We start from the raw sequence: 12,424 nt of genomic DNA on the forward strand, positions 1-12,424 counted from the left end.
ACTTGACCAAAAATCTGTCACAGAATTTTGAGACCCATTAAAACAAGTTTAATGAGAAAAAAAAGAATATTGAACTTCATATTTGTCTTCAGCTAATGACTTAATTTTTTTTTCACTTATGGAAAAAAATTCTCATTCTGTGAAAACATTAAAAAATAAGCTAATATATGCCTCAATCATAGTTTTATGAACATATCTGTCACTCTCCCCTTTTGTGTTTCCTCTGTTCTTTCCCAACTAGACTCCATGCTATCCCCCCAAATCTATGTGTTCTGTTTTATAAGTCTGCTTGCTCTCTTTTCTCTACCCAGAACAATTTCTCTTTCATCTTTTCCTAATGTATGCATTCCCATTCTTTCTTTAAGAATCAATTCAAATAACACCTATTCTAAAAAAAAAAAAAAAAAACAAAACTCCCCAGTAAGAATTTTCTTTTCTGTCCTCTCCATAACACTCTTTTTCTCTTAACTACGTTCATTTATTAATCCATCTATCCATTTTTTTCAATGAATATATATTGAAGGCTTACTATGTGTTAGTTCTAAGTACAAGATATACATTGGTAAACAAGCAGACATGGTTCACAGGTTGAAAACACAGTAACAGAAGAACATGTAAATATGAGTGTATGGTTTTTTTCTAGATATATAAATTAACAGATAGATAATGGATTGATATAAATGTTTATAGATATATAACTAGGATATATAATTTTTTACGTAGGGTCTGAGTTATTGTATTTCCTATATTAGAATCATTATTATCATTCTATGAACACCATATAAAACAATAAAGCATTTTTTTTTCCTAAAATGACTGTGACATAGGAGTTAAACACATCTTACCATAGAAGTTATAAAACAGAAATTAAAGATAACTTGTAAGGGCTGTTTACAATTATCACAAAGCAAAATACAAAAAGACAAATGTTTCTAACTGGTTTACCTAAAATGAGTCACTCATGTTTTCTGCACATTTAAAAGTTTGCTAATAGGTGTACAGAATCACACTGGTATATGCACAAAGTGTGCATTTTTATCTTGAATTTTCATATGATAATTTTCAAGATAAATAGTAAAGTTAAAGTGAACCTTAGAGGTTTCTTAACATTCTGAAAAACAATGTATTAACCACTAAAAAATGTGTTAGCCACTAAAGGAACTAAAGTGAACTAAAGAAAAATGTAATTAACTATTACAGATGATTAATTAAAAAATAGTGAGACAATTATGGGGGTAAGGAGGGAAAAAATGAAACAAGATATGACTGGGGAGGGAAATAAATCATAAGAGACTCTTAATCTCAAGAAACAAACTGAGGGTTGCTGAGGGGTGGGGAGGTAGGGTAGGGTGGCTGGGTTATGGACATTGGGGAGGGTATGTGTTATGGTGAGTGCTGTGAATTGTGTAAGACTGATGATTCACAGACCTGTACCCCTAAAGTAAATAAAACATTATATGTTAATTTAAAAAAATGAGACAATTATGATGCAAAGCTTTCTATGTATGTCCTTTCTTTGAACCCACTACAGTAATACTGAAACCAAAATAATAACAAAGAAAGAAACTGTCTCAGCTCATGTCTCTATCTCCAGTGCTTATAATAATGTCATGATAAATGTACATAACACTCCAGATGGTGTTTTCTGAACTGACCTGAATTTTACAAGGACTAATGCAACCAAGATAACCTAGCCATCAAACATTAGAGCTGGAATTCTAACTCCATTTTTTTTTTTTTTTTGAGAGAGAGAGAGAGAGGAAAAGAGACAATACAAGCAGGGGTGGGGGGGGGAAGGAGCATAAGAAGATAGAGAAGCAGACTACCTGCTGAGTTGGGAGCCTGAAGCAGGATTCCATCCCAGGACACTGAGAAGATGACCTGAGCTGAAGGCAGATTTGTAACTTACTGAGCCACCCAGGTGGCTGATTGAGTTCAAGATATTTCCAACGTGAATTTATTCATTGGTCTAACAAAAAAGAAAGGCAATTAAAGTGACTTTTTTAGCAAGAATCTGCCCACATTGTGAGCATACAGTGTGATCAATGTTTTAGTGATTTGATCCCTAACGGTGGAAATATCAGGTGGCAATAATGTTTCCATTTTCTTGGAGGGTCACAGCCATCTCAAAATTCCAGGCAAAGTAGAAACTTATCGAAATGGCCAATTGCTTGAAACTTTCTTTCCTGAGAGAAACCCTTGGTGATTACATAACTCTTAACTCTACAAAAAACATAAAGGACAAAATAGCTTTTCTCTTCTTTTTACCAAAGATGATCCTTTTAAAAAAGATAAACCTCACATTTCATTATAAAATAAGAAAATGAAAATCAAAACTGGAAAGCTCATTTCATTCTGTCATTCATGGAAATATCATTCTACCAATACAAATACAAAAATTTGCCACTGGAATTTTTAGGACATTAGTCAAAATTCTCAAAGACAAATAGAAAAAATGCCCATGAGGGTACAGTGAATTGGTAACAAAAATAATCTATGTTCTAAGTTAATATATATTTTCAGATTTAATATTAATTCCTTGTAAACTATAATCCAATACACATTATTGAACTTTATTCCTTTTGGGATGATAGAGTGAAAATAGCAACACCTCTGACTAAGTTTGAAATACACCAATACTATCACTGTAGACAAACTGCTTGCCTTTCTGAGCTCCAATTTCTTTATCCATAAAATAAGGGTAAATTTTATACAAAAAGCATTTATTACAAGATTGAGACACAGCAAATGCACTCAGATGTGTGTTAATGCCTAAACAAAATATCTGAGCTTCTGTAAAATCCTGGAAACATGCAGACTTGTATTTACAAATGTCTACAGTAACGTTTCTCAAGATGTGGTCTGTAGACTCTTAATGAGTCTCTAAGACAAGGGAGTTCATGAAATTAAACTATCTTCATAATAATACTATGGCATGGTTTTCCTTTTCTACTCTTTTTCTCTCATACATGTACAAAAGAGACTTCCAAAGGTTACATGATATGTGGCATTATCACTATGGAAACTAATGGAATGTTTATTTGTATAATATTATATTTTAAATATTTATCAGACTTAACTAATATGATAAACATATATATGTTTATATATAGATAGATATAGATATAGATATATACAGATAGATAGATAGATAGATAGATAGATTACCCAGACATACAATAAATCATGTATTCCTCAATAATTTTTAAGTGTCCTGAGATCAAAATTTGAGAAATGCTGGCCTGGAGATACTAAGTGCCACAGTATTTTTTTTTAAAAGATTTTATTTATTTGACAGAGGCACAGCAAGAGAGGGAACACAAGCAGAGGGAGTGGGAGAGGAGAAGCAGGCTTCTCACTGAGTGGGGAGCCCAATGCGGGGCTTGATTCCAGGACCCTGGGATCGTGACCTAAGTCATGTCTGTCTGAAGGCAGACACTTAATGACTGAGCCACCCAGGCACCTCTGAGTTCCACAGTATTTTAGACCATAATTATCTCAGTAAAAGAAAATGCCAGAAAATTTTAATATCCCTACCCTCAAAGTTTGAAAACAAACATTTCAAGGTGGATCAGTCAGTTAAGTACCTGACTCAGGTCATGATCTCAGAGTCCTAAGATCCAGCCACCACAGGCTCCATGTTCAGCACAGAATCTGCTTGAGATTTTCTCCTTCTGGCTTCCCCTCCTGCTCTGGCCCTCTCCCTGCTCATGCTGTCACTCTCTCTCAAATAAATAACTAAAATCTTAAAAAAAAAAAAAAAAGAAAGAAAGAAAGAATAAGAAAAAGAAAAAGAAAAAGGAAAACAAACATTTTGAAAAGACTAAGCCTGGCTATTTAAATTTGTTTCCTAGAAAGCATTATTATGTTGAACCAGCACAGCCTAAATCTGGACCTCAGTCTTATTTTTATAGGAAGTGACTGTTTTCAGTAGATCCAGAGCTTAACAGTGTTTATCAGACCAATGTACCTATGCAGAAATGTTGATAAAACAAAATAAATCAAAATGTCAATTTTTATGTAAACTATGATGTCCACCCTTGTCAAAGAACTACGCCATTTATCTGAGGAGTTCCTTTCTCTACTTTCAGAACCTGAAGGATAATCTGAGCCATTCCACTCATTCAAAATCCATAGGGTTAAGAGCAAAGGATCTGAGATATATTATGTTATATTCCACTTAACACATGGTAAAACTTTTGGAAATATCATTGACTCAGGGAAAGATATATGACATGACCTAATAATGGTCATGTTATCTAAATTAAACTTCTCTCTCCCCATATAAAAGTTGACACTGCATAATATAAACAAGCCAACAACAACAAAAAAGAACACCACATTTTATTGAAAGAATACCAAATAATTTACAGCATCTATGGAAAGCCTGGGGGAAAAATACTGACATAAATATAAAATCCAAAAGGGAAGTTATGTTGCCAAAAATACAGTCAATATCATGAGCTCAACCGTAGGGTTAAGATACTATTGTCACAGAAGAATGGATTCGGCCTCTGATAATGTTATTTTTCTTCTCCCACATGAATAATTCCTAAGAGACCCCTGCTCTTTTGTGTCCTTCACTCCAAATAAAAATTCCAAGTAGAAGCTTCAGACTGATTAAGTTTAATTTATATATCCTTGCCCCCTTTGGGTATTTGATTTAATCTGTTCTCAATCAGCATAATGCAACCCTTCCTTAAACAACAGATAATGGAATCCTCCACATTCCCAAAGACCTCACCCAAAATCTCCTTAGGCAACTACACCAACCAGTTCCAAACCAAGATCTCCAGGTGAAATAAATAGTTCAGGCACCCTTTTGCTTCTATATCCCATAATATATAGATACATACACACACACACACACACACACACACACACACATTTCACCACCACCAAAGTCCTCTATTTAAAAAAGAAGCAAAAGAATAGGAAACGATACAAAATCAGTTAAAATAAGTACATGTATGATTCCCCGAAGAAAAAAAGGTAAATAGAGACTGCAGTATTCATTTCTACAACTAGCTACATGGTTATAATTTGTATTTTAAATTTCTTTTTTTTTAATCCAACTCTGTGAATGGTCTTTTTTTGAAATATAAAAAGCTGTTCATATTTAATGTATACAGGTTGCTGACTTTGGAGGTAAGTATACATCTATGAAACCATAAACACAATCTATGCCATAAACATACCTATCACCTCCAAAAGTTTCTTTCTTTGTTAGCATTCCAAGTTTCCTTTCCCTTCAACCAACATCAGTTTTAAAATTTTTGACCAAATAGTATGCTTTAATTTCCTATTGTTGATATAACTATGTTGCTTAAAACAACATATGTGAATATTATTTTATAGTTTTGAAACACATCTTACAGTAGCAAAATCAAGGTATTGGCAGGGCTGCATTTCTTCTGTAAGCTTTAGGGAAAAACCTATTTCTGGTTTTCTGTCTTCTAGAGGACTCTTGATTCCATGGCTTATGTTCCCTTTCTCCAACATTGAAGCCAAGTGTATAAAATCTTCAAATCTCTCTTATTCTCCTATCTCCCTCTTAAATCAAAAACATTTGATTATCTTGGGACCACATAGGCATTCCTTACCTTAACAGCATCTGCAATGTACTTTCTGGAGGTAACATAATTATGTTACAATTAAAATTACAGAAGTCTGAGAATTAGGATGTGACACCTTTTGGGGACCATTATTCTACCTACCATATGATTAAACCAAATCTTCATTCCTCTGTACAGACCTAAGAATCTTTTGTCCCTGTATTTTAAAATAGTTGTAATGGTTTCTGTTAACATTTACACTGGTTTTGGTAGTATATAGTTCCATCTATACTCCTCCCTTGGACCACTATAAAGCCCAGTCACACAGTTTGATATATAGAGGTAACATTTATTAGAAACTTTTTATGTATCCTTTGGTAGAATTATTTCTCCTGTTAAGTTAAATCAATAGACTCCAGAAAGTACAGGTTAGAAACTGATGTATAAGTGATTGGATATGATGGTAACAGAAGTCATCCAAGACTTCTAACCTCATGGTTCCCAGACCTGAGTACTTTGGCTAAGGAAGAAATAAACCATATATGAACAGATGAATGAAAGCATATACCTTAATACTGATACTACCCTAATCACTTTATTCTTGTAAACTGCTGTAAGGCATAGATAAGTTATAGGATAAGCAAGTCTTTGCAGTGGGTATATCCATGTTGTTGATTCTATGCATATATCTGTCTCTGCCAAAATAGCTTTTTCTTTTCAAATCAAGACACTGATCAAGCCAAGGGATGGCAAATAAAACAGCCTATCACAGGGCTGTTGTTCTCCACTGACTATACCTTTGCTTTTTTATCCTTAATAAGAGAATCCAAATTTTATCTAAAAGCTAAAAGACTTTCTTTGTCCCTCATCTAGGTGAAAGCACATAGCAAAGCTCTGATCAGGGATACAAAAATAAAAGTACTGTGAAAGATTTCCAAAACATAGCTTAGCTGATATTTGGGTCCTTTTGTACTGCAGCTTTCCCTCACTCCTGTCCCTTGGCATGCAAAATTGATGCCTAGAGCTCTAGTAACGATGCTCTGCCATGAGCTGAACGTGAAAGTGGAAGGAACATTAATAAGACAGTGATACAGAAAAATAAAAGGGAAATAGCTTATTCATGAAAATGAAGCTCCCGTAAGAGTCATGGACTACATAGCTCAAGGTGTCTTCATTAGAGAAATATAATTCCAATTGTTTTATATTACTGGTCTTTTATTTTTTCCTCTTACATGTAGCAATGTCTGTTTTAACCTATTCAGAGATCACTGATATTTATACAAATAAGTTCTTATCATCTAACAAGAACCACCTTCAGAGTGGGACATCTAATGAATATGTATATAAAACACTTATTTTACAACTTTTGTGAGATCCAGCCATTTACTTCTTTTTGAAACATCTTTATCACTAATTCTTCAACTTTCTTCCTCCCAAATCTCTAATCATCAGCCCAAAAAACTGCTGACTGCCCTTGGATCCCTGAAGATTCTTATTTCAAGCCATCTCATCTTCCAAGCAGAGGTAATGCTATTTCCTGATTAAAGATTTTTTCACAATAAAAGAACTTCCCTGTATATGTTTAGGATACTTCTGAATGAAGATCTAACAGCATAGCAGTGAACTTTAGGCTGTTACAACCAATAAAGTCATTTGTAAATCAGGCTCATACTTTCCAACTCATTCAATTATTTATAAGTCATCCACATGAATCCTTAAGTGTGAGTTGAGGACAGAGAAGAAGTGAAACCAAAGTGCTGGGGATAGTAAGATTTTTACCCGCAAATAATTTAAGCTTTCAGAACATTCTTGGGTCTAGTGTCATCAAAAGTATATTAACTCGACAAAAAGAGTGCTGCAGGGTACAACTGCCTGAAGGCTAAATGGACAGATACCACCTAGTTGGTAATGCACAGCTTGGTAGGAGGCATGTTCACTTGTCCCATGGTCAGATGTTCAAACTTCATGGGGGCTTAGCAACAGATAAAAAGCCTTTTTTTTTTTTTTAAGATTTTATTCATTTATTTGAGAAAGAGAGAGAGAGAAAGCAAACACAAGCAGAGGGCACAGCAGAGGAAGAAGGAGAGGCAGGCTCTTGTGAGCAGAGAGCCTGCTGTGAGACTCCCTCCCAGGACCCTGGGATCATGACCTGAAACTAAGACAGATGCTTAATCAACTGAGTCACACGGGTGCCCCTAAATGGCCTTCCTTAAAAGGAGAATCACTACTTATTAAAGAGGGAATGACTTTAATGGAAGGAAGGAAGAAAAGAAGGGAGGGAGGAAGGGGAGTGGAGTGGGCAAGAGCAAGGGAGGGAAGAAAGAGAGAGGGAGGAAGGGAGGGAGGGAGGGAAAGACAGAGGATGGGAGGGAGAAAGGAAGAACAAACGAAAAGAACTGGGGCCTTTACAGTGATTCTCCTATTAGGTTTTGCCATAGTCTAAATAAACCACCCCCTTCTGCTACAGGAATTGTGTGCATCAGTGGATCTGCTGAGTCATAAAGCTGAATATCAGATTGCTCAAACTGAAACCTAACTGTTAGGTAAAGGATTTAAATGGAAAAACCTTTCAGTAACAACTAAATGAACTGGGGTAGCATACTCAAAAGTAATTTGAATTCATCAATTTTTTTTTCATTTTTAATTTGTTTTACAGAGGTATAATAGACGATGCAGTGTTATATTAGCTTTGTGTATATAACACAAATTGATATTTGCATATACTGTAAATGATCCAAGCAGTAAGTCTAGTTAACATACCTTACCATACATAGTTGCACATTTTTTTTCTGTGATGAGAACTTTTTTTTTTTTTTTTAAAGATTTTATTTATTTGACAGAGAGACACAGCGAGAGAGGGAACACAAACAGGGGGAGTGGGAGGAGAAGGAGGGTTCCCACAGAGCAGGGAACCCGATGTGGGACTCGATCCCAAGACCCCGGGATTATGACCCGAGCCAAAGACAGACTCTTAATGACTGAGCCACCCAGGCGCCCCTGTGATGAGAACTTTTAAGATTTACTCCTAACAAGTTATATTTTTTTCAGTGTTCCAAAATTCAACTATAGCTGTCATGCTGTACATCGCATCCTCATTACACCCAAATTTTGATTAAACTCACTAGGTATTTTAACTCATTCTTAGGAAGACCGGTTCTATGACGCATTTATCCATACCTTTTTAGGGGATACCCCAGTATACTGCAAATCACTGGACTTGTAGAAAGTTTAGCAAGGAGGAAAACCTGTATTTTCATTGACTTTGTCACATATTCTTGGATAGAACTTTTCTTTAATAAAGAGAACTTCTTTTTCCTGTTTTCCAAGATTTTTTTAAAACTAGATGGGGTCTTAAGATTCAGAAGTAACTTACTGAGCTGCTGTCCCTGCCAGGTGAAGGCAGAAAGCTTTTTATGTTTGTTTACTGGTTTGGGGGGGATAAGTTATCTCTGGATCAATAACAGCATAACAGATGCCAGGGGCTGTATTGATTTGCTTTAGTAAGGAAAGCACATTTGAGATAGTAGTTCCAATTGGAAAACCACCTAACTAAGTTCATGATAAAGCTCAGTAATTCTTACGAACAAATTTATCTTTTGTCTTAGCCAAACTGAAGAGTTAAATGGTAATGTAATAGGGATTATCACTTCTGAAATTTGCTAGTTTTATGATGTGTGATTCCCACAGCAATGTAGTGTTGTTTCTTACTCAATACTGACACACAGAATTATTCCAGAAACTCCCATTTGGCCTTTCTTAGAGTCATTAGTTTCCATGACAACAAGAAGTATGAGGATGTTGTTAGTTAAGATGTATCCTTACTATTTACTCATAAATGGAAGGCATTTTAATGGACAGAACCCACTGTGGACAGAATCATGGACAGAATGCATGATTGACAAGTTTAAAAACTGTATTCCTTTACCTATCATAAGCCTTTTCCACACTTCCTGGTATGTTTCAGTGACAAACTTATACCAAAACCATTATTATCTTGGAACAATTTTATTACTCAGAGTTCAATTAAAATAGCATGCACACGTGCACAAACACACATTACTACAAGGATTATAAGAATACAGACTTTAATAAGGAATTTTAAAATATATGAATAAGAGAGTAAGTGGGGATGTGCAGGTTGCAATCTACCATAGCAACTGTCCAAAATTCCCCCAAATTTTATATGTTCCTTTATGCTGTACATTGTTACTTGGATAAAGGGATGCAGATCACTTTAGGGCATGATAAGAGGGAGAGTCAGAGCATCTATGATTTGATTATATTATGGTTCCTTAGGTGAACCCAGTCTCCCTTTATTTACAAATGCCTTGAATTAGTAACTACTGAAAGTTTGAAACTTGCTATTTTGATGATTCAATAATCAGATTCACTGCAACTGAAAATATTTCTTGGCCTTTTTTGATTATGAATTCCAAGTAGCACCTTATCTGTTTATCTCCTTTATTTCTAAGGACACTGTGAACAATTGTAATGAAGAAAGATCTGCTAGGGTTAGACTGTTTTGTTTACCATGTTTATCATTTGGTGTAACCAAACCCATATTCATATGGCCTCTGAACATGTAGAAATTAAGTGCCTCTACTTTCCATCTGGCACCCTGCTATTCTCTCACCCTCACTGAAATCAGAGGTCCTTTCTCAACCATAGAATCTTACATCAGAAGGCAAAACTACAGAACAGAGACATTCAAACATTTTTCCAAAATGCTGTTCTCTCATTAACTGGGCTGCAAAGAGTTAACATAGCAGGCCTGAGACTGCCTTCCTTAGAAAGACCTACATGTACCGTTGGAATTTGGTTAGATTCCAGGGACTTGGATTTTAGAAGGGTTTTCACAATTCCTAGTACTGATAAAAATGCCTCACTATGCCTAGATGGTTTGTATAAATGATACGGTTTATGCTGAACACCTGCTTTACTTCTGAAGTCTGAAATGTTGGGACTTGCTAAGAAGAGGGTGCCTATATGACCAGGTCCCAATAAAAACATTGAGCAGTGACTTTCTAATGAGCTTCCCTGATGGACAACCTTTCTCACATGCTGTCATAACTCCTTGATAGAGGAATTAAACATGCCCTATTGGCCTCCACCAAGAGAAGATTCTTGGAAACTTGAGGCTGATTTCCTCTGGATTTTCCTCCCATGCACATTTTCCCTATGCTGATTTTGTTTTGTATCTCTTCTCTCTAATAAATCATAGCCATGAGTACAACTAAACGTCATGAATCCTGCGAGTCCTCACAGTGAATCACTGAATCTGGGAATGATCTTGGGCATTCCCTACACACCAATATATTTCTTCAGACTTTGTTAGAGGAATTGTTTACGGAGTTCTCTAGGATGAGAGAGACAAATAGGTGAGTTACATATTTAAAGTCCATACATCATTTCTATTTCCGTAACTCACTAGAGTCACTTCCCAATATAAAATAAAGGAAATTCTGGTACCTCAACTTTACTTGCCACTTCATTCAATATTCAACCAGTAAGTGCACAAAAATTACAATAGCCCATTGCTTGAGTTAGCAAAACTAATTCAGAAATTCTGATAAATGTACTTCCATTAATAAAACCAGCTTGATTCAAAATGTTATTCTTCTCTTCTTAGTCAAGAACCATCAAAATCTATCCCCACACATGTTCTCAATATATTTTACACATGTAAATTTAAAAAAAATCTTGCAGATACTTTTCATGTATTCTTTTATATTTTTAGAATTGCTCCTCTTCTCCCAACAACATGTCTGAATTTAATTCTAGATACAGTTGAGGAGAAAAAGAAGAACAAATATAATGCCACAACAAGAGGAGAATTTACCTTATCTCCCTTGTTATTCCCTACATTCAGGACATTACATTTATTTAATAGAGAGAAAAATCAGTCTCATCACTTACTTCCACTTGCAACATCAGAGTACAAGAGATGAATTTTGGATAGAAATAGAAAGCTTGAAGCATTCATTTGGTTCCTCAGTTTATTAATTGTCTGAACTGTTTTGTTTTTTTAGTGTGTGTGTGTGTGTGTGTGTGTGTTTTCACTTTTTAAGCTATCCAACTCCAATTTTTGTGGCTATCTCACTCTGATACTCCTTTTGCTTGTCGTAATATTGTATGGAATTGGCAATTCTCTCTCTAACCACTTTTTTAAAAAGATTTTATTTATTTGACAGACAGAGATCACAAGTAGACAGAGAGGCAGGCAGAGAGAGAGAGAGAGAGGAAAGCAGGCTCCCTGCTGAGCAGAGAGCCCGATGCGGGGCTTGATCCCAGGACCCTGGGATCATGACCGGAGCCACAGGCTGAGGCTTTAACCCACTGAGCCACCAAGGTGCCCTAACCACTTATTTTTATTGGGAAATTATTTCCAAATAAATACATAGATGATTATTTGGCTATTCCTCTATCACGTATTATGTATCCTTTTATTTACTCTGATTATTAAATTTGTGCTACCTCTAGCTTCAAATATGCGCGATAACCAAAGCACTCAAATTCCTTCCATCTGGGTGTCATTATCTATAGCAAATTTTTGGATGTCAGCAATAACTGTCTGAAATGGAATTTTTTAGAAAGCTATGGAATGGCTCACAGAAACAAGAAAGTGCTAGAAAATTCATCTGAGAAAACTGGCAAAAATCAAGAATATGCAGACAAATGAATTCATGAATTTCATGAATTCCAAGAACATAACTCAAGAACAACTTCATTCTACGACTCCACCACTGGACAGTAAGAATGGCATACTTACTGAAACATCACTATTACCAGCAGGAGAATGAATTTTAAGGTATTTGTCTATTTTTGCACTGATTTATCAAAATTTGGGAGGCGGGATCAAATTGATCAAG

The sequence above is a fragment of the Lontra canadensis genome, unplaced genomic scaffold, assembly GCF_010015895.1.
Source record: "Lontra canadensis isolate GAN:19392208 unplaced genomic scaffold, GSC_riverotter_1.0 scaffold19, whole genome shotgun sequence".
NCBI lineage: Eukaryota > Metazoa > Chordata > Mammalia > Carnivora > Mustelidae > Lontra > Lontra canadensis.